A 24,042-nucleotide genomic window follows, 5' to 3' on the forward strand; every position below is an offset into this window, starting at 1 on the left:
AATTTCAAGATTTCTTTTTGCCATGTGATTTTTTTCAAAGATTCAATTTCCATTTAAAACCAAAAATCTTGTCACTTAAAATCAAGATATTTTCTCCAGGCTCTTGAATATATTCAATTAATTTAACTAGTTCATGCAATGAAAAAAATTAGTAGGCTAGTTTCTGCAACCATTCTTTTTTTTTTTTTTTTTTTTTTAATTTACATCCAAGTTAGTTAGCATGTGGTGCCACAATGGTTTCAGGAGTAGATTCCTTCATGCCCCTTACCCATTTAGCCCATGCCCCCTCCTACAACCCCTCCAGGAAGCCTCTGTTTGTTCTTCAAATTTAAGAGTCTCTTATGTTCTGTCCCCCTCCCTGTTTTTATATTATTTTTGCTTCCCTTCTCTTGTGTTCATCTGTTTGTATATTAAAGCCCTCATATGAGTGAAGTCATATGATATTGTTCTTTCTCTGACTAATTTCACTTTGCGTAATACCCTCCAGTTCCATCCACGTAGTTGCAAATGGCAAGATTTCATTCTTTTTGATTGCTGAGTAATACTCCATTGTGTGTGTGTGTGTGTGTGTGTGTGTGTGTGTGTGTGTGTGTGTGTGTATATATATATATATACATACATACCACGTCTTCTTTATCCATTCATCTACCAATGGACATTTCAGCTCTTTCCATACTTTGGCTATTGTTGATACTGCTGCTATAAACATTGGGATGCATGTGTCCCTTCGAAACACCATACCTGTATCCCTTGGTTAAATACCTAGTAGTGCAATTGGTGGATCATAGGGTAGTTCTATTTTTAATTTTTTAAGGAAAAATTAAAGGAGGAACCTCCGTACTGTTTTCCAGAGTGGCTGCACCAGTTTGCATTCCCACCAGCAGTGAAAAGAGATCCTCTTTCTCCACATCCTCGCCAACATCTGTTGTTGCCTGAGTGTTAATATTAGCCTTTCTGACAGGTGTGAGATGGTATCTCATTGTGGTTTTGATTTGTATTTCCCTGATGATGAGCCATGTGGAGCATTTTTTCATGTGTTGGTTGGCCATTTGGATGTCTTCTTTGGAGAAGTGTCTATTCATGTCTTTTGCCCATTTCTTCACTGGATTATTTGTTTTTTGGGCGTTGAGTTTGATAAGTTCTTTATAGATTTTGGATACTAACCCTTTATCTGATATGTCATTTGCAAATATCTTCTCCCATTCTGTCAGTTGCCTTTTAGTTTTACTGATTGTTTCCTTTGCTGTGCAGGAGCTTTTTATTTTGATGAGGTCCCAGTAGTTCATTTTTGCTTCTGTTTCCCTTGCCTCTGGAGACATGTTGAGTAAGAAGTTGCTGCGGCCAAGATCAAAGAGGTTTTTGCGTGCTTTCTCCTTGAGGATTTTGATGTTACATTTAGGTCTTACGTTTAGGTCATCCATTTTGAGTTTATTTTTGTGTATGGTGTAAGAAAGTGGTCCAGGTTCCTTCTTCTGCATGTCACTGTCCAGTTTTCCCAGCACCACTTGCTGAAGAGACTGTTTTTATTCCACTGGATATTCTTTCCTGCTTTGTCAAAGATTAGTTGGCCATACGTTTGTGGGTCCATTTCTGGGTTCTCTATTCTCTTCCATTGATCTGAGTGTGTGTGTGTGCCAGTACCATGCTGTCTTGATGATTACAGCTTTGTAATACAGCTTGAAGTCTGGGATTGTGATGCCTCCTGCTTTGGTTTTCTTTTTCAAGATTGCTTTGGCTATTTGGGTTGCATACAAATTTTCTGGTTCCATACAAATTTTAGGATTATTTGTTCTAGCTCTGCGAAGAATGCTGGTGTTATTTTGATAGGTATTGCATTGAATGTGTAGATTGCCTTGGGTAGTATTGACATTTTAACAATATTTGTTCTTCCTATCCAAGAGCATGGAATATGTTTCCATTTTTTTGTGTCTTTTTCAAAGAAAGGACAAGAACCACATGATCCTCTCAATAGATGCAGAGAAAGCATTTGACAAAATACAGCATCCTTTATTGATAAAAACTCTCAAGAAAGTAGGGATAGAAGGATCATACCTCGAGATCATAAGAGCCATATATGAAAGACCCAAAACTAATATCATCCTCAATGGGGAAAAACTGAAATCTTTCCCCCTAAGGTTAGCAACTTAGCAACAAGACACGGATGTCCACTCTCACCACTGTTATTCAACATAGTATAGGCAGTCTTAGGCTCACCAGTCAGAAAACACAAAGAAATAAAAGGCATCCAAATCAGCTAGGGGGAGGTCAAACTTTCACTCTTTGCAGGTGACATGATACTCTATGTGGAAAACCCAAAAGATTCCACCAAAAAAACTGCTAGAACTGATTCATGAATTCAGCAAAGTTGCAGGATATAAAATCAATGACAGAAATCGGTTGCATTCCTATACACCAACAATGAAGCAACAGAAAGAGAAATTAAGGAATTGATCCCATTTACAATTGAACCAAATATCTTAAAATACCTAGGAATAAATCTAACCAAAGAGGTGAAAAATCTGTACACTGAAAACTGTAGAAAGCTTATGAAAGAAATTGAAGAAGCCATTCTTGATCTTCAAAGCATTTGGCAAAACCTAACCTATTGTTTTCTTCAAAGTATTACTGCAGTTCACTTTTCAGCTCAAACATCTGTTTGAGAACCAAACATTAAGAACCAAAATGTGTTTCTCTTACTTTGTAACAAATTACCTCAACACTTAAAACAATAAACATTGTCTTGCACAATCTCTGTAGGTCAGAAATTCAAGAGCAGCTCAGCTTGCTGGTTCTGGCTCAGTCTCTTACGGTTGCAGTCAAGATGTTGCCGGAGGCTGCTGTCACCTGGAGGCACAACTAGTGATGGAGAATGAATTTCTAAGGTGGCTCACTCATACACCTCGCAAGCCAATGCCTTCTATTGCCAGGAGGACTCAGTTCCTTACCACCGCATGGGCCTTTTACAGAGTGCTTTAAGTATTCTCCTGACATGGCTGCTGGCTTCCCCCGAACAAATGATCTCCTAAGCCATAAGATTTTATGCGTTGTGGCAGGAGATTTATGTTGTCTTTTTCCAGGTTTTCAGTTTCTTAAACATTCTTTAGTGAACTAGACCTTGATAAGTTTAGCCATTTCTGTTACATCATCCCAAATGTTTTTTCATTTCAGCTTCAAAACTTTCTGATACCCGCACTCCTCTGGGAAGAAAGCAGTGTATTATGAATACACCAGGTTTTCTGTTTTTGTAAGAATGAACCCTCTTAGGGTGCAATGTTCAAATCAGTGGGACACCTTCAGTGCAGATGCCAGTGCACTTCCTTCAAGAAGTACCTTTTGTTTTCAATATGAAGACAAAACTGTAAAGGTATCTGGGCCTTTGCTTGTTTAGGGTAGCATTTTATAGCAGAAACATTCTCTTGAATTTCACCACAATTTATGTATCTTACAAGTGATATCATATGTTGAAATCTGTTAATCCATCATTCTGGAAGTTGCTTTTTGGTTTTTTATACCAAAAAATCTCTTCAACATTATGTGACATGTCACCAATTACATCAATTCATCAAATTCTCATGTCTTATCCCAGCAATTTACTCTACAATTGCAAGGTTCTTATCAACTGTGGACCTTTTTCCATTTTTAGTCAGAAGTTCTGCTACTTAACTTGCTTTCTGGACCTTTTTACTGAAGGTGACTTTTTTTCATTTTTTTGTTTGTTTGTTTGTTTTTTGTTTTTTTTTACTTTTTTACTTTTTTTTTTTTTTTTTTTTTTTTAATGTTTTACTCTGGGATTCCCAAGGCCATTTTAAATTATTTGCTCCTTTACTGTGATTTGTGGTTAAGTGTCTTTTCAATTTTGCTGGAGCCATTGCTATATTTATAAATTATGATTCTTCAGTACTCATGTTATCAGAATTACCTAGACCTAGAATTCTCTTCTATCTCCCACTTCATCTTTAAAATCACCACATGGGACTTATGTCATGTTTATAAAACAGGTGCTAATAAAGTGTAAAACAAGCCAACTAAACAAAGATATCACAAAAGAAAATGAAATCTTTATAACTCACTTTTAATCTACAAGCTCCTTGTTTTACAATATTCACAAAATTACAAAGCAACAGGGAGGCATCTGATTTATAGCACTTACAAAGTGTTTCCTTAGATTTAAAACAAATTTTTTTTTAATGTTTACTTTTTTTTGAGACTGAGAGAGACATAGTGTGAGCAGGGGAGGGGCAGAGAGAGAGGGAGACACAGAACCCAAAGCAGGCTCCAGGCTCTGAGCTGTCAGCACAGAGCCTGACGCGGGGTTCAAACCCATGAACCGTGAGATCATGACCTCAGCTGAAGTCGGACACTCAACTGACTAAACCATCCAGGCAGCCCACAAAGTCTTTCCTTAGAATTTACTCCTTGATTTTTTGTCATATCAGGAAAGTGTGTTTCCTTTTAGCTTTCTTTAGCTATGTGTAAGGGAAGGCTGGGGGAAGATAAGGAGATACGGCTCAAGAGGGAGAAGCTGCTGCCATCAACCTATCATTCCTCTCTCAATACAATTCAGCACTCAGGACTATCAACGGCATCCCATATCTCAGATCAAAAACAGAGTGAACTGAACCAAATGGATATAGTCATGCAGAGACTGTCATATAGGTGAACAATCTTCAGCAAAATTACTAACAGGGCTGCTTAATCACTATTCATTACTGCAAGTACTGGCATTGCATGGAGAATTCAAAAAAATTAAAAAGTTTCCCCTTTCTTCTCTGGAACTTCTAGTAACTTCTCAGAACCCCTACTGGCATCTACAGAACCCCAACTGAGAAATCTATACTAGATTCTGAGTTCCTGAAGAGTGGACACTATGTCTTCTTTGTTTTGGTATCCTCAGCATTTAGCACGTTGCCTATTAAAAACAACAACAACAACAAACAAAAACTGATGCCTGGTAAGTATTTGCTGAACTGAACTCTATAATTTGAATCTTTTCCCATTCATTAAAATTGTGCTTGTCAACAAATGACTACAGAATGATGGGCAAAGAGATTATAAAAGTAATGGAGGAAAAAAAGAAAAAGGGTATAAGTAAGCGTAATTACAAGATCCAAGATCTAAGAGAGCATACATCCATTTGTACTACTGAAAAGTTAGGAAATCTAATTAAAATACTTGGTAAGGAGATATTCTGAACAACAGAAGAGAAAGGGCTGAAAACCTTACATTGAAAAATAATTTTTTTTTAATTTTTCTCTTTATTTTTATTTTTTATTTATTTTTTAAATCATTCATTGTCAAGTTAGCTAACATACAATATATACAGTGTAGTCTTGGCTTTGGGAATAGATTCCCATGATTCATCACTAACATATAACACCCAGTGCTCATCCCAATAAGTGCCCTCCTCAATGCCCATCTTCCATTTTCCCTGCACAGCACCCCCCCCCCCCAATCCCTCAGTTTGTTCTCTATATTTAAGAGTCTTTTATGGTTTGCCTCCCTCTCTGTTTGTAACTTATTTTTCCTTCCCTTCCCTTCTCTTCCCCTATGGACTTCTGTTAAGTTTCTCAAATTACACATATTAGTGAAAACATATGGTATCTGTCTTTTTCTCACTAACTTATTTCACTTGGCATAATACCCTCCGGTTCCATCCACATTGTTGCATATGGCAAGATTTCATTCTTTTTCATTGCCAAGTAGTATTCCATTGTATATATAAACCACATCTTCTTTATCCATTCATCAGTTGATGGACATTTGGACTCTTTCCATAATTTAGCTATTGTTGATAGCACTGCTGTAAACATTGGGGTACATGTGCCCCTACAAATCAGCACTCCTGTATCCTTTGGATAAATTCCTAGTAGTGCTATTGCTGGGTCATAGGGTAATTCTATTTTTAATTTTTTGAGGAACCTCCACACTGTTTTCCAGGGTGACTGCACCAGTTTGCATTCCCACCAACAGTGCAACAGGGTTCCCCTTTCTCCACATCTTCACCAATATCTGTTTCTTGAGTTGTTAATTTTAGCTACTCTGACCAGTATGAGGTGGTATCTCAATGTGGTTTTGATTTTTACTTCCCTGATGATGAGCAATGTTGAGCATCTTTTCATATGTCTTTTAGCCATCTGTATGTCTTCTTTGGAAGTGTCTATTCATGTCTTCTGCCCATTTCTTCACTGGATTATTTGTTTTTTGGGTGTTGACCTTGGTCAGTTTTTTATAGATTTTGGATACTAACCCTTTATCTGATATGTCATTTGCAGATATCTTGTCCCATTCTGTTAGTTGCCTTTTAGTTTTACTGATTGTTTCCTTTGTTGTAAGATTTTTATCTTGATGCGGTCCCAATAGTTCATTTTTGGTTTTATTTCCCTTACCTTCGGAGACATATCACGTAAGAAGTTTCTGCGGCCAAGGTCAAAGAGGTTGTTGCCTGTTTTCTCCTCTAGGATTTTGATGGTTTCCTGTCTCATATTTAGGTCTTTCATGCATTTTGAGTTTGTTTTTGTGTAAGGTGTAAGAAAGTGGTCCAGTTTTATTCTTCTGTGTGTTGGTGTCTGGTTCTCCCAGCACCATTTGCTAAAGATGTCTTTTTTCCATTGGATATTCTTTCCTGCTTTGTTGAAGATTAGTTGGCCATACATTTGTGGCTCCCTTTCTGGGTTCTCTATTCTATTCCATTGGTCTATAAGTCTGTTTTTGTGCCAATACCATATCATCTTTGTAGCACAGGCTAAAGTCCGGGATTGTGATGCCTCCAGCTTTGGTTTTCTTTTTCAACATTACATTGGCTATTCGGGATCTTTTGTGGTTCCATACAAATTTTAGGATTGTTTGTTCTAACTCTCTGAAGAATTCTGGTGCTATTCAAATGGGATTGCATTGAGTGTGTACATTGCTTTGGGGTGTATTGACATTTTAACAATATTTGTTCTTCTAATCCATGAGCATGGAATGTTTTTCCATTTCTTTGTGTCTTCTTCAGTTTCTTCACTAAGTTGTCTATAGTTTTCAGCATACAGATCTTTTATCTCTTTGCTTAGGTTTATTCCCACATATGTTATGGTTCTTGGTGCAGTTGTAAATGGGATCGATTCCTTGATAACGCTTTCTGTTGCTTCATTATTGATGTATAGAAATGCAACCAATTTCTGTACATTGATTTTATATCCTACAACTTTGCTGAATTCATGTATCAGTTCTAGCAATGTTTTGGTGGAGTCTTTTGGGTTTTCCATGAAGAGTATCATGTCATCTGCAAAAAGTGAAAGTTTGACTTCTTTGCCAATTTGGATGCCTTTTATTTCATTTTGTTGTCTGATTGCTGACGCTAGGACTTCTAACACTATGTTAAACAACAGTGGTGAGAGTGGACATCCCTGTCCTGTAAGAAAGCTCTCAGTATTTCCCCATTGAGGATATTAGCTGTGGGCCTTTTATATATGGCTTTTATGATGATAAGTATGTTTCTTCTACCCCGACTTTCTTGAGGGTTTTTATTAAGAAAGGATGCTGTATGTTGTCACATGCTTTTTCTGTTTCTATTGACAGGATCATATGGTTCTTATCCTTTCTTCTATTAATGTTATGTATCACATTAATTGATTTGTGAATATTGAAACAGCCCTGCAGCCCAGGAATGAATCCCACTTGATCATGGTGAATAATTCTCTTAATATACTATTGAATTTGGTTTGCTAGTATCTTGTTGAGAATTTTTTCATCCATGTTCATCAGGGATATTAGCCTGTAATTTTCCTTTTTAGTGGGTCTTTGTCTGGTCTGGAAATCAAGGTAATGCTGGCTTCGTAGAATGAGTCCAGAAACTTTCCTTCTCTTTCTATTTTTGGAACAGTTTGAGAAGAATCAGTATTAAGTTTGCTTTAAATGTCTGGTAGAATTTCCCTAGGAAGCCATCTGACCCAGGACTCTTATTTGTTGGGAGATTTTTGATAACCGATTCCATTTCTTCGCTGGTTATGGGTCTGTTCAATTTTCTATTTCTTCCCATTTGAGTTTTGGTAGTGGGTGGGTGTCTAGGAATTTGTCCATTTCTTCCAGGTTTTCTGGTTTGTTGGCATATAATTTTTCATAGTATTCTCTATTAATTGTTTGTATTTCTGTGGTGTTCGTTTTGATCTCTCCTCTTTCATTTGTGATTGTATCTATTTGGGTTCTCTCTTCTTTGTGAAAAGCCTAGCTAGGGGGTTATCAATTTTGTTTATCCTTTCAAAAATCCAGCTCTTAGATCCATTGATCTGTTCTGCTGTTTCTTGAGATTCTGTATTGTTTATTTCTGCTTTAATCTTTATTATTTTTCTTCTTCTGCTGGTTTTGGGCTTTCTTTGCTGCAGTGTTTTTGGTTCCTTTAGGTATGAGGTTAGGTACTGTATTTGGGATCTTTCTTGCTTCTTGAGATAGGCCTGGAGTGCAATGTATTTTCTTTATAGGACTGCATTTGCTGTATCCCAAAGGGTTTGGACTGTTGTGTTTTCATTTCCATTTGCTTCCATATATTTTTAAATTTCTTCTTTAATTTCCTGGTTGACCCATTCATTCTTTAGTAGTATGTTATTTAACCTCCATGTATTTGGAGGCTTTCCAAATTTTTTCTTGTGGTTGATTTCAAGTTTTCATAGCATTGTGATCTGAAAATATGCATGGTATGATCTCAATCCTTTTATATTTGTTGAGGGCTGTTTTGTGACCCAGTATGTGATCTATTTTGGAGAATGTTCCAGGTGCACTTGAGAAGAACGTGTATTCTGCTGCTTTTGGATAAAAAGTTCTGAATATATCTTCTAGGTCTGTCTGGTCCAGTGTATCATTCAAAGCCATTGTTTCCTTATTGATTTTCTGCCTAGATGATCTTTTCATTGTTGTAAGCTGAGTATTAAAGTCACCTACAAGTACAGTATTATTATCAATAAGTTTGCTCATGTTTGTGATTAATCGATTTATATATTTGGGTTCCCTCACATTGGGGACATAAACATTTACAACTGTTAGCTCTTCTTAATGGATTGATCTGTTAATTATGACCCTTTCTTCATCTCTTGTTACAGTCTTTGGTTTAAAACCTAGTTTGTCTGATATAAGTATGACTTCTCCAGCTTTCTTTTGACATCCAGTAGCATGATAGATGGTTCTCCATCCCTTCGCTTTCAATATGCAGGTGTCCTCAGGTCTAAAATGGGTCTCTTGTGGGCAGCATATAGATGGATCTTGGTTTTTTTATCCAATATGATACCCTATGTCTTTTGATTGGAGCATTTAGTCCATTTACATTCAGAGTGATCATTGAAAGATATGGATTTAATGTCATTGTGTTATCTGTAAGTTTCATGCTTGTGGTGATGTCTCTGGTCCTTTCTAGCCTTTGCTGCTTCCCACTCACAAAGTCCCCCTTAGGATCTCCTGCAGGGCTGGTTTAGTGGTGATGAATTCCTTCAGTTTTTGTTTGTTTGGGAAAACCTTTATCTCTCCTTCTATTCTGAATGGCAGGCTTGCTGGATAAAGGATTCTTGGCTGCATATTTTTCCTATTCATCACATTGAAAATTTCCTGCCACTCCTTTCTGGCCTGCCAAGTTTCAGTAGACAGGTCTGCTACTACCCTTATGTGTCTACCCTTGTAGGTTAAGGCCCGTTTATCCCTAACTGCTTTCAGAATTCTCTCTTTATCTTTGTATTTTGCCAGTTTCACTAGGATATGTTATGGTGTTGACCTGTTTTTATTGATTTTGAAGGGTGTTCTCTGTGCCTCCTGGACTTAGATGTCTGAATCTTTCCCCAGAATAGGGAAGTTCTCAGCTATAATTTTGGAACAAAATATTAAAAGGACTTAGCCAAAGTTGACTTTAAATTGGAAACCTTAATATGAACTCATGGCTTTCTTTTTTAAAACTTTTATTATTTAAATTTCAAACATAAACAAAAGTTCAGAGAACAGTATAATGAATCTCTATGTACCCATAATCCAGTTTCAACAATTAACCAGACTTTTGCAAATCTTGTTTCATGTATTCCTTTATTATTATAAATTATATATAGAAATTATAAACTTATAGCTATTTATAAAACATTTGTTAAAAACAAATATTATTAATTTATAATTCTAAAATAATTTATGTTATTTTATTATTTTATAACTACAAATATATACAAAATATATATATTTCTTTTGGCTAGGGTATTTTGTGGTAAATCCCAGATAACAAAGTACTTTTTATTTTTATTTTTTTCAAATTCTTATTTAAATTCTAGCTAGTTAGCATATAGTGTAATATTTGTTTCAGGAGTAGAATTTAGTGATTCATCACTTACATATAACACCTAGCGCTTATCACAAGAGCCGTTCTTAATACCTATCACCCATTTAGAGGACTTTTTAAACCTGAGCACAATACCATTTTCACACCTAACAAAAGTAATAATTCCTTAGTATAGCTAATAACAGTCCATGTAGAATTTTCCCAAATTATTTCAAAATGTCTTTTAACAATTCCTTTGAGCAAGTGAAGATCCAGACTTTGCCTATGCATTATATTTGATTGAAATGTCTCTTAAGTCTCTTGTTCTTGATCACTTTCTTCTCCCTATTTTTTTCATGGCTTTTATTTGTTGAAGAAACTGAGTCTTTTATCTTGTAGTATTTTCTAACCTCTTGGTGGTATAAACCATGTTTCTCTATTCTCTGTATTTCCTACAAATGGGTATTTCATGGTAGTGAGATCTGGAGAATTGTTCAAGGTTCAATTTTTTTTTTTTTTTTTTTTTTGCAAGAATATTTCCTAGAACACCACATGAGGAGGCACTTGACATTGGGTTGCCTCTCTTGACAATATTAAGATTGATCAGTGGGATCAGTGTATCAGCCTGAATTGTCTATTAGAAAGCTCCCTTTTAGCTTTTCACCTGATGGTTTTAGCAACTGTTGATGATCATCACCTAGATTTATTGGTTTATAAGAGGTTACAAAATGGTGACATGCTAATTTTATCATTCATTCCTCTGTAATTATTAGCTGAAATAAAGAACTTTCCCTCATTATTGTTTAATATTTATATTTATTTCAATCCTTTGTTATTATTGGTTTTTTAATGCTTAAATTGCTTCATCTTTGACTTGTGAGAGCCCCTTCATGTTGGGTCCTGTGTCTTTTAATACCACTCACTAGCCTCTAATACCTTTCTTGCTTTCTGACACAAGATGTCTCTATCTGACTTATCTTATACATTTCCTACCCCAGTCCTTTCTCCAAGGAGCCCTTGCTTCTTTTAGTGGGAAATAGTATGTAAAAAACACAATCTGGGCACTATGGGGGTGGTCATTACTTCTGGATTATCATGACTTCTAGGCCTTATCAGTGGACACAGATAGGAGGTATATATTTTTAGAAAGAAAAATCATGGTTTGTACTGATATTTTCAATTCAAAGTTAAGACTACAATGTTTTTGCTTCTTTAAATTTAGACTTGTGCCTCTTTTACCCTGAAATTATGACATTAACCTAATTACTTATTTACTTGAGCCTGCAGATCTATGTGTGTGTGCATAAAATAGTTGTCAAGTAAGACTGCTGAATCTTAGCTAAGATTTTGTTTATATCAGTTTGCTAATATTTCATTTAGAATTTTTCACCTATGGTCATAAATGAGGTTGATCTGTTGCAGGGAGTATGGCCAGAGTCGCAAATGATGAGTCCACAAACAAAATGCAGTTAAGTGAAGGTCCTCATACTCAAGTCGGAATGAGGCCCCACTCCAGAATGAAGCCCCTTTTTATTAGGATAATTGCTAAAGGCTACATGCATAAAGTCATCTAAGCAAGTATAGTAATCAACTTAATGGTTTTGCTTTTCAAGGTTGAATTTCAGGATGATTGTTTTTTATGATACTAGGAAGGGTCAGGTGTGAAGGAGGATCTGGCCCTGGACAGTGTTAATAGCTCTAGGTGGTCCTTGTTCCTTCCCGTGCAGCTGCTTTCAGCTGTGTAAACATGTCCTAAGGCCTTGCACCTTCTCAAGCCTTTTCCTTTTGAAGTCTTTTCCTTTGATAGTTCTCTCCTGCATCTCCCACATCTCCCCCTTTTTCTTTCATTTGGCAAAGCTGGAGGGCAAAGACAGAGGCTTGTGAGGCATATTCGTGGCTTGTCATTTTCCTCTTCTCTAGACTAGGTATATGCCAAGTAATAAGACAAAGATTAATATAAAATACTGATTGCAGAAAAGCTTAACGGTTTTATATAATTCACTGGATTCAATTCTGAGATTCGATTAGTTATCTCAGATAGAGAAGGAGCACCAGAAAGCATCTCAAGTTTATTTTTGAACGTTTCATAAATGTCCTTTTGCAATTGGGCTAGATCAGCGGAGGTATTACCTTGATTAAGAAGGTGTCGATGCACCAGGTCCGATGATATCTTGGATTGATTATATACATGGGGAGTGATACAAAAAGTGGTTATCTTCCAATCACATTGAAGCCTTACCTGTTATTGTAAACTAATCAATTGATCTCCTAGAAAAAGAACAGCATGTTGCAAGTCAGATAATTGGCTCTCTGTTCGGTTAATCAGTCAGCCATTGGCTGTTCCACAGCCTTTCTGACTCTTGATGCCAGTTTTGTACAAAGTGGGTAGTTTGTATAGTCTGGTGTAGTGCAAAACTGGCTGTGGCTGCTGTAGCTGTAATAGCTATAATCCCAAGTAGAGCAGTTACCAGTAAAGCTACAAACCATTGGGTGCGATGTAAGACACGTTTCAGTATTTTATCTAAGAGAAACATTTCAGGGGAATGTTGCCAAAACCGATCCATGATTACAGGCATCCAAACCCCACGTTGTGCCTTAAGGATGTATAAGCTTTGTTTTTCCTGGTTAAAAGACATAGTAGAATTAAGACAAGTATAAAAGGAGCAATTATGGCAAGTAAGAAGATGGTTATCAGGGTCCCAATGAGGCATACCCAACATAAACAGAAACATAAACAGAAAAGGAAGTCTGACACATGCTTGAATTTTATGAGTCTCATTTAATCTAAAAGAGATGGAGAATTTATTTGAAACATTCATTAAGTAGCCTTTCCAAGCAGCCATGCCTCATAATCCAGTACCAGTTTTCCAAAGTTCTGAATGAACTGGCCCATCAGGTTAATGTGGACTGGGGGAGAGTCATCCCTCCTTCACGCCATACAGTGGGTTCAGATGTTATATCTGAAACAATGTCGTCTTGATATCGATGCCATTAGAGCTCTTTTTTGGAGTATTTGGTCTGAGCAGAGCCTACAGAGGCCCAATCAATGGGCCTCCTTTGGAAGTATTTAGAAGAACTCTACCAGCCTCTCCTCTACAGAGCTCCCAATTAACCCATTCCTCAGGATTTATGTTTTTTTTTAATTGACATTGAGGCAATTTAGGAGGGTGATTGTATGTAATTTTTTGACTTCTCATGGAGACTCCCTGTAGTAAGTACAATTTTTTTTGCTATCCATGCCTGTGAATGAAATGTAACACAGTGGTCGCCTGTTCCAAAGCATATAGGTGGCCCATCTGCGCTTACAGAGTATTCAGGGATTACCTTTCTTGCTCTTGTTCAGTTTGGAAGGGTAGGTTAAGACTGGCTCCTTCCATGAACTCTATCATCATTGCTAATAGGAATATCCCAGGCTAGGAGTGTTATGCTGTCAAACATAGGTGTTTTAAGGAGATGAGGCCAATATGGACATTGAGCTTGGCCTGGACAAATGAGGGCAAGGAGTATAATCAGGCTTACACATATTGAATTTTTGTTAATGGCAGAAATCATGGCCATCAGATGCAAATTAAGGGTATATGCAATATCATTCTGTTGTAAGAGAATGCTGGCCTAGTTAGACAGGCATTCAAGGCTTCCCCATGTTATGTTAGGGGCAAGGACTTGGCGTTTGTAGAGTGGCTTCAGGATGAGTCCATCAAGAGGCTTGTTCCATCTTGAAGAAGGGGGCCAGTGGCCGTTTACTCAGAGTCATTTTCTGGATGTTCTGGCTTACTGGAAGATATTCTGGGGGTCTCCATGATGCCATGGTAAGGCTTTACCAAAAGTGAGGGAACCCACAGAAGTCTGGAATCTGAAAGAACACAAGCATGTCCTCGACCCCAGGTGAGAAGTTTCATGGGCCCAGTCCGTGTGGGCCCCCCTTCAGGTGTTTTGCATAGCACCATAGGGTGAGAGGGTTTATCTTATTCTGAAGAATGTCACTCAACTGCAGTTAGTCCTTGAGGATTAAGATTTAAAAAGTTAAGAGTAATCATAGCATGATCAAGAAGGAGCTGAGGTTGTAATGCAGACAGCCAGGGGTATCTCCCCCTTTTTGTTTTTTAATAGGTTTTTGAGCGTAATATATGCTCATTTTATAATTGTTTGGCCTTGTGGATTATAAGGAATGGATAATTCCAACCAAGGCTTAAGTAAGACAACTTAAAACGGTGTGTTGTTTTGTTGTTTTACCCTTTATGGTAAAATTATATTTATTTGTTTGCTTATTTATTATCATTAATAAAAATGTATTTTTTCTGTGGTTATCGTAGGATGCATTAATTTTATTTTTGTTCAGTGGTAACTTACATATTGATCATTGGCATTTGAGGAAGGGGGCTAAAGGGCTCAAGTTAAGGTCTGTTCCCCTGTCTTTTTCAGTAATGTTTATATAAATAATGTTTTAGCCATGTGGATATCCATTTGAGACATGCAAAGGGCTAAGTTTAGTAAAATGGCTCCCATGTATCTTAGTAAAAGCCCTTTACATATTCTCCATCTTTCATATGACATAGGCATCCATTCCTCTGCTAAACAGGAACAACACAAATGTGAGGATTTGGAGGCCGGCACCAAGGGTTTTGCCATCATTTCCCCAGACTTTGGATTAAAGGAGGAGGAATTTTAATCTTAACCTTGTATACTTTTAAAATCCGTTTATTTTAACTTTAGTTTGGGTTGACTACACATAAAATTTCTTTTTAAAGATTTTTCTTCATGAACTTTCTATCACTTTTTTTTGCATTTAGATTTTGTCCCAAGCCATTTCTCTCCAAATAACCAGCTCTCATTTAGGACAAAATTACTTTCTTTTTTTTTTTTAACTTTTAATAAAAATATATTTCCATTTCTTATATCTTTCTTTTATATCTCCTACTTTTCTACATATAGAGTTGCTTTTCTTATTTTTAGCAGTTTTAACTTCATGTAGCAAAATTTTAACTCTTAGAAACCTTAGTCTCCAGTGAAAACTAAGTAGTTACCAATTGTGAACTCTATGTTTTATCAGAATTTTCTTGAAGGGCAAACTTATGAATCCATTAAGCACAAGGCATGTTTTATAACAGTTCAAATATCCTGAGTTTTTTGCAACAAGTCAAAAGCACAGACCTACATCTAGTAATTAGTGCTTTAGCTTTTTATCTCATTAGCTATCCAATGAATTTAATATTAATTTATCATGCAAGCAAAACTTTAACGTTTTAGGTTACTAAAGACATTGAAAGCTATCTTAACAATTACCCATGAAAAACTATGAGGCAAACAAAGTTAACCATTACTTTAAGTCATCCTTTTGTTAACAGATTGGAACAGAGATAATGTGAGTTTATTCAACCCAGTGATTTATTCGACCTAGTACATCTTCGTAGAATAAAGTTTTATATTTAATGTTGATAACTTTAAAGACAGAGCTAACAAATTTAAATTAGTTTAAATATTAAATGTTTTACTTACCATTTAAATTCTGGGAAGTTTGTGATAACCTTAGGAAGTTATTATAAAGCATATCCTAAATAGGATTACAAATCATTATAAATCTTAACATTTTATTTATTTAACCAACGTGGCAATAAAAGACCCTAAAGGCAAATGTATAGCATTATATAGTTGTTAGCAAAACCTAGTTCCTTTAACATTGAGAAGTTTTACCTAAGCAATCAAAGACCTGATAAAGATGAAACCTAAAGCTTTGGTTTTTTGGCAAGGAGAAAAAAAAAAAAACAAAAAACAACCTTTGTTTACATTGTCTTATCAAGAGCAGAACAGTACAAGAAACTTTGTTTTTTGAACAGAGAGAAAAGTGGAATTTTAACCTTATACCAGTATACTTTTAAAATTCCATTCATCTCAACCTTAGTAGAATAAAGTTTTATAATTTAAAAGACATGCCTATCTTAATAATATTTTATCTGTGTTTTCTTAAAAGTTTACCATTGTTAATTTCTTCCTGTGGAACCAGTGAGGAAATTTAAAGTTTTTTTTTTTTAACGTTTATTTATTTTTGAGACAGAGAGAGATAGAGCATGAACGGGGGAGGGTCAGAGAGAGAGGGAGGCACAGAATCTGAAACAGGCTCCAGGCTCTGAGCAGTCAGCACAGAGCCCAACGCGGGGCTCGAACTCACATACCGCGAGATCGTGACCTGAGCCGAAGTCGGACACTTAACCAACTGAGCCACCCAGGCGCCCCAAGGAAATTTAAAGTTTAAGGAGGCTTTTTGTTTTGTTTTTTTTGTTGTTGTTGGTTTTGTTTTGTTTTGTTTTGCCTTTTGACAGCTGGTACATCCTCACCTCTAAGAAGAGGTGAGGTGTCGCTGCCGAGAGGCCTGAAGGCAGACAAAGGCTCAGAGGGCAAACCATTGCTAATAATTTGGAGAACTTTCCATCTTTTTCTGTGTTGTGGAAAAGTTTAAATAACAGAGGAATAATCTTTCCTAAGAAAGTTAGTAAAACTTAGTGTCTTTGTCTTAAGACATTTAGTGTCTTAAAATCTTTAACTTTTCTATTTCTTCTTGGCTATTAATTTATTTGAATTTTCTTTCCTTGAAAGTTTTATCCAAATCTTCAGATTATTTGATAAGTTGCACATGCCTTTATCACTTAAGGTTCTAAGTGACAAGCCTCCAGACCAACTCTGGTTAACTATAGTAAAAGAAAATTCATTTGGAAGATAATAGGATATTCACACTATTGATAGGAGGCTACAAACTAGGCTTAGCAAGTAAGGATACTCAGGAAGGCCAAAAGAAATCACAGGAAACTTGTCTTACAACTAACAGCTAAAACGTCTGACGGGTACAAGGCTGCTGCTGTTGTTGCTGCTTTAGTAAAGAATTCCCAATTGGTTCTTCTGTTCTCCTGTCATTTAACTCAGGATCCAAACACCAGGGAGAAAGATTCTTTGATCAATACCTGGTCTGTAAAAGGGAATGGATTTCTTAACTTCCATTTTGGAAAGCAGGTGACTAGAATTACTCTCCCACCAAAACAACCCATAATAGAAGAAAGATAATTCCACAAAGAAAATTGGGAACCTATTATGAATACAAATGGATGTTGTTGAAAGGGCGGGCCTACGCCGGCTGACTCCATCTTGTTCTGTGTCCTTCACCTTGACCGCGCCTCCTCCCCTTGAGTAACCCCCCCCCCCCCACCTGCCTAACAGGACTCGGACCCTTCCCCAGCCAATTGGCTGAGGCCATAGCCATTACCTCACCAACTGCCCCTAGGCCCCAATAAAACCTTTGTCCTTTTGAAACTCGCTCTCTCTCCCTGGAATCTCACCGCTGCGGTCGGTGCAGGTAGGGGATTGAGCTCGTAGGTGCAGGTAGGGGATTGAGCTCGAGCTAGCTCGAATAAAGGCTCTTTTGCTTTTGCATCGGACTCGGCTCCCTGGTGGTCTTTGGGGATCACGAATTCTGGGCATAACATTTGGGGGCTCGGCCCGGGATCCCCAAGACCCCCGAGGGACCCCCGACCCGGAGAGCCTGACTGGCCACGGTTAGTGTCTGTCTGTTTGTTCTGTCTTTTCTGTGTGAGCTCATTTAATTCTGGTAGTGCCCGACGCGGTCTAAGTGGACGCACTGGAGGACCACGGGCCGGGAGTTTCGGAAGACATTCCGATTCTCCCTTCTGGAGGGAGGGAGACCCCTCAAAGGTCTGAGATGAGGCGGGTTGCTCCCGCTGGTCGGCGTGAGGCCGTTGTCTTTGGAGGGACGTGGAATCCCCTCATCGGTTTTGGAGGGACGTGGAATCCCCTCAAATGTCTAAGCTAGCTTTCAGTTTTGCTTCCATGGAGTTGGAAGACTCTAGGGGCCCTCTGTTTGTCTGTTTTTGTGTTTCTCTGTTTTGTTTTGTGGACTTACTGGACGGACGTTATGGGACAGACTCAGACTACTCCTCTAAGTATTATGATTGATCACTTTAAGGATGTGAGGGGAAGAGCTAACAACATCAGTGTGGAAGTCTGAAAGGGTCGGTGGCGGTTTTTTTGTTCTAGCGAGTGGCCAACTTGTCGGATGGCCACCAGAGGGGACCTTCGACCTCCCTACCATCCACCAAGTCAGGAGTATCATGTCTCGGCCTAAGACGGGCCATCTTGATCAGCTCCCTTACATTATCACTTGGCAGGACCTGGTAGAAGACCCACCCTCTTGGCTTAAGCCCTTCCTAGCCCCGATCCCTCCGGAGCCAAAACCCATTCTTGCTTTGCAGGGGACAAAGAAGAAAAGTCTTACCCAGCCTTCAGCACCCCTCTACCCTGTCCTACAGGGGGGTACTGAAGAAGAATTAATTTTTCCTCCCCCGTATAACTCCTCTGGGATGCCGGAAGAACACCATCCTCCCCCTCCAGGGGAGGCAGACGCTGTTCCAAGAGCGGGAGGCGGAAGCGCTCCAGTGGGAAGCCCGCCCTTTACCAGACAAAGGGCTCAGAAGGAGCAATCAGCCTCCGCCGCCAACTCCACTATTCTGCCCCTGCGAGCCACCGAACCCCCAGATGCGGAGGGGAATCAGCCCCATCACTATTGGCCTTTCGCCACTACTGACCTCTACAATTGGAAAGCTCAGAATCCTAAGTTTTCCGAGAAACCGGCAGGGCTTATTGATTTATTAGACTCTGTTCTTTTTACCCATCAGCCCACGTGGGACGATTGCCAGCAGCTTTTGCAGGTCCTGTTCACGACTGAAGAAAGAGAAAGAATCCTCAATGAGGCCCGAAAACTAGTTCCGGGCAAAGACGGTAATCCCACCACCATCCAGGCTCAGATAGATGCCTCCTTCCCCTTAACTCGGCCCCAGTGGGATTTCAACACGGCAGAAGGTAAGGAGAGGCTCCAGGTCTACCGCCAGACTCTAATGGGGGGTCTCCGAATGGCTGCTAGAAAGCCAACCAATTTGGCCAAGGTAGGAAATGTACAACAGGGAAAAGATGAATCTCCAGCTGCCTTTTTAGAACGGATCATGGAGGCAATCCGTACCTATACCCCCATGGATCCAGAGGCTCCGGAAGGCAAGGCAGCTGTTATCATGGCCTTTGTAAACCAATCAGCCATAGACATTAGGAGAAAATTACAGAAAATAGATAGACTAGGAGAAAAAAAGTCTGCAGGACTTACTGGTGGTAGCCGAAGAGGTATATAATAACCGGGAGCCTCCTGAGGACAAGCAGGCTCGCGCCATGGCGGCTGCCAGCAGTAAGCAGACTCGAGACCTGGCCAGAATACTACTAGCTATCACTGCTGACTTCCCCGAGGAACGAGACCGCTCTCTCCGGCAGCTGGCAGACGACGCAAGAAAAGGTAAAGGAACCACCAAAGGGGGGAAGCAGAGGCTGCAGAAGGATCAGTGCGCATACTGCAAGGAGATAGGGCATTGGGCCCAAGATTGTCCAAAAAGGGCTGGCGGGAAGGGAAGCAAGACTGATCGAGTAAAAGTCCTAGAGCTAGATGAACTAAGTAATTAGGGGAGTCGGGGTTTGGACCGTCTCCCCGAACCCAGGGTAACTCTTAAAGTGGAGGGGACCCCTGTTGACTTCCTTGTCGACACCGGAGCACAACATTCGGTCCTCCACACCCCACAAGGAAAACTAGCCAGCAAGAAGTCCTGGGTACAAGGGGCAACTGGTATGAGCCAGTATTCATGGACTACCCAAAGAACAGTAGATTTGGGAACGGGTATCCCACTCCTTTATGGTAATACCAGAATGCCCCTACCCGCTGCTAGGACGGGACTTACTGACCAAGATTGGAGCTCAGATAACTTTCAGACAAGGGGGGCCTCAGGTCACCGATGGCAAGGGCCACCCATCCAGGTCCTGACCATGAAACTGGAGGATGAATACCTTCTCCACCAGGAGGCGCTCCCGAGAGAGGATAATATAGACAGATGGCTACAAGAATTCCCCTCTGTTTGGGCAGAGACAGGGGAAATGGGACTAGCCGCTCACAGGACCCCAGTCCGGTAGAGCTCAAGCCAGGAGAGAGTCCGGTAAGGATCAAACAATACCCCATGTCTCAGGAGGCCTGGAAGGGGATCCAGCCACACATCCGGAGACTACGAAGCCTAGGGGTACTAGTTCCTTGCCAGTCTGCCTGGAACTCCCCCCTACTGCCGGTCAAAAAGCCTCACACAAATGACTACCGACCGGTACAAGACCTCCGGGAAGTAAATAAGAGGGTCGCGGACATACACCCAGCTGTTCCCAACCCATATACTCTCTTGAGCTCCTTGGCGCCCTCCAGGGTCTGGTATACTGTACTAGATTTAAAGGACGCCTTCTTCAGTCTGCCGCTGGCACCCCAGAGCCAACCCTTGTTCGCCTTCGAGTGGCATGATCCGGAGGAGGGCTACAGTGGGCAACTCACCTGGACACGGCTACCTCAGGGATTCAAAAATTTACCCACCATCTTCGACGAGGCACTACATGAGGACCTGGGTGAGTACAGAAAGGAGCACCCTGGCCTCACCCTTCTACAGTACGTAGATGACATCCTGATTGCTGCCAACACGGCCAAAGACTGTGAGCGAGGGACCCAGGACCTGCTGGCTACCCTGGGGGCCTTAGGGTACCGGGCATCCACGAAGAAGGCTCAGATATGCAGGGAGAGGGTAAGTTACCTGGGATATACCCTGGAGGGCGGACAGCGGCGGTTATCAGATGCCAGAAAAGAAACTGTCCTAAAGATCCCTACTCCCACCTCCCGAAGAGAAGTGAGGGAATTCCTAGGATCAGCCAGCTACTGCCGCCTCTGGGTTCCAGGTTTTGCTGAGATCGCCAGGCCCCTATATGAAGCTACCAAAGAGGGGAAAACATTTAAATGGACTGAAAAAGAAGAAACTGCCTTTAATCAGTTAAAAAAGGCCCTCCTAAGTGCCCCAGCCCTGGGCCTACCAGACATTACGAAGCCCTTCCACCTCTTTGTAGATGAACATAAGGGAATAGCAAAAGGGGTTCTAACTCAAACCTTAGGCCCCTGGAACCGCCCAGTGGCTTACCTGTCCAAGAAACTAGACCCAGTGGCTGCCGGCTGGCCGCCATGCCGAAGAATTATTGCGGCAACAGCACTCCTAGTTAAGGACGCAGACAAACTGACCCTAGGACAGGAGATCTGGATCACAACCCCACACGCCATTGAAGGGGTCCTGAAACAGCCTCCTGATAGATGGATGAGCAACACACATGTGACTCATTACCAGAGCCTCCTACTCAACCCTCCACGAGTGCGGTTCCACCCCAGTGCAGCCCTCAATCCTGCAACCCTGCTGCCCGACCCTGACCTAGGTGCTCCACTACATGACTGTGCGGGAATCCTGGAACAAGTACATGGATTCCAGACGGACCTGACCGACCGGCCCCTCCCTGATGCCGAGGCTACTTGGTTCACTGATGGCAGCAGCTTTTGCGAGACGGACACAGGTATGCAGGTGCAGCGGTGGTCACCAAAACGGACACCGTATGGGCAGAGGCTCTACCCTCCGGAACGTCAGCCCAGCGAGCAGAGCTCATAGCCCTCACCAAGGCGCTGATGCTGGGAGCTGGAAAACAGCTTAACATCTACACAGACAGCCGTTATGCATTTGCCACAGCTCATATGCATGCGGCAATTTATCAGGAGAGGGGGTTACTGACGGCAGAAGGACGGACTATAAAAAATAAGCAGGAGATACTTAACCTGCTTACGGCCTATGGCTTCCTGCCAAGCTAGCCATTATCCACTGCCAAGGGCACCAAAAAGCTGATAACCCAGTAGCTAGAGGTAATCGAAAGGCTGACCAGGCAGCCAAGGCAGTAGCCCTTACTTCAGTCCCCACCATGACCATACAACTACCGGACCTGGGAGACCCAGTTTTACCAGACTAGCCCAAATACTCCCAGGAGGAGTTACAGCGGATCAAGAAACTCCCCATGGCCCAGGAGATAAATGGATGGTGGTATATACCTAACAAGGAGCTCATGCTGCCAGACCGGCTCAGAGTCTCAATATTAGAGCACATGCATCGGTCTACTCACATGGGGGCCTGAAAATTAAAAGACTTAATCTGACATGCCGGAATCAAGATTCACCAACAGGACACCAAAATAGAGCAAGTTGTATCTGCCTCCAAGACCTGCCAACTCACCAACGCGAGAGCCACATCAAATAAAAAAGGAACCAGGCTCAGAGGCACCAGACCAGGAGCCCAATGGGAAGTCGACTTCACTGAAGTCAAACCAGGAAAGTATGGTTATAAATATCTTTTAGTATTTACAGACACCTTCTCTGGCTGGGTGGAGGCATACCCAACCAAGCATGAAACGGCTCAGACGGTGGCTAAGAAGCTACTAGAAGACATCTTACCCAGGTATGGTTTTCCTGCCATGGTAGGATCAGACAATGGACCAGCTTTTATCTCGCAGGTAACACAGGCAGTAGCCAAGGCGGTGGGGGAAAACTGGAAATTATATTGTGCTCATAGGCCCCAGAGCTCAGGACAGGTAGAAAGAATGAATAGAACCCTAAAAGAGACCCTTACCAAATTAACCACGGAGACTGGCGGGGACTGGGTGACTCTCCTACCGTACGCCCTTTACCGGGTTAGAAACACTCCTTACACTCTGGGTTTTACTCCCTACGAGATCATGTTTGGCAGGCCACCCCCTGTTACTCCCAGCCTTCGAGCTGAACTTATTACTGAGTTTAAGATCAAGAACTTTTTCTTTCCTTGAGAGGGCTCCAGAGGGCGCACGAGGACATTTGGCCGCGCCTCCGTGCCATCTACGAGGCTGGCCCGACCCCGACACCTTATCAGTACAGGCCGGGAGACTGGGTCTATGTCAAGAGGCACCACCGAGAGACTCTCGAGCCGCGCTGAAAGGGACCCTACATCGTGGTGCTGACAAACCCCACCGCTCTCAAAGTAGACGGCATTGCGACCTGGGTCCATCACACCCACGTTCGGCCAGCGGACCCCTCCTCGATCCGGAAGGACTTCGTCACGTGATGGGCTGTCAGTCGGGACCAACACAACCCGCTCAAGCTCAAGCTACAGCGCATTCGACCCACCTAATATTGGTAACTCTGTTAACTCTGCTTGTCATTGCTCATGCTGCTGGGAGTCCCCATGCCCCCCAAAACATCACCTGGCAGATCATAGACACCAGCTCGGGGACAATACTTAATCAGACCTTCCAGAGCCACCCCAGGGACACTTGCTTCCCAGAACTTTGCGTAAACCTCCAAACTCTGTTCCCCTTGTCACCATAAATGCAGCCGGTCCCATGATTGGGTCCCTAAGCTACATGACAAGGGGGGAATGAAAGGGCGGGCCTACGCCAGCCGACTCCATCTTGTTCTGTGTCCTTCACCTTGACCGCGCCTCCTCCCCTTGAGTAACTGCCCCCTCACCTGCCTAACAGGACTCGGACCCTTCCCCAGCCAATCGGCTGAGGCCATAGCCATTACCTCACCTACTGCCCCTAGGCCCCAATAAAACCTTTGTCCTTTTGAAACTCACTCGCTCTCCCTGGTGCTCTCCCTGGTATCTCACCGCTGCATCGGTGCAGGTAGGGGATTGAGCTCGAGCTAGCTCGAATAAAGGCTCTTTTGCTTTTGCATCAGACTCGGCTCCCTGGTGGTCTTTGGGGATCACGAATTCTGGGCATAACATTGTTAGCCCCCTAAAATTTTCCACTTCAATAGCTTTTCTCTTAAAATTGTTTTAGTCTCTGGCACCTGGGTGGCTCAGTTGGTTAAGCATCAG

The 24,042-nt window shown here is 41.1% G+C and overlaps 1 protein-coding gene across 8 annotated transcripts in view; it reads left to right on the forward strand.

The window, feature by feature from the left end:
• CFI (complement factor I) overlaps positions 1-24,042 on the forward strand; it is a 90,585-nt gene that overhangs the window by 2,858 nt on the left and 63,685 nt on the right. For 6 of the 8 annotated variants that reach the window (XM_042935689.1, XM_042935695.1, XM_042935694.1 and 3 more), the window contains exon 1: positions 23,312-23,354. The exons of the other annotated variants lie outside the window; for them this stretch is intronic. The gene's annotated coding sequence lies outside the window, so the exon portion shown is untranslated. Of the gene's footprint in view, positions 1-23,311; positions 23,355-24,042 lie in introns of those variants that run through there. 8 annotated transcript variants of the gene reach the window in all.

This window comes from Panthera leo, chromosome B1, assembly GCF_018350215.1.
Source record: "Panthera leo isolate Ple1 chromosome B1, P.leo_Ple1_pat1.1, whole genome shotgun sequence".
Taxonomy (NCBI): Eukaryota; Metazoa; Chordata; class Mammalia; order Carnivora; family Felidae; genus Panthera; species Panthera leo.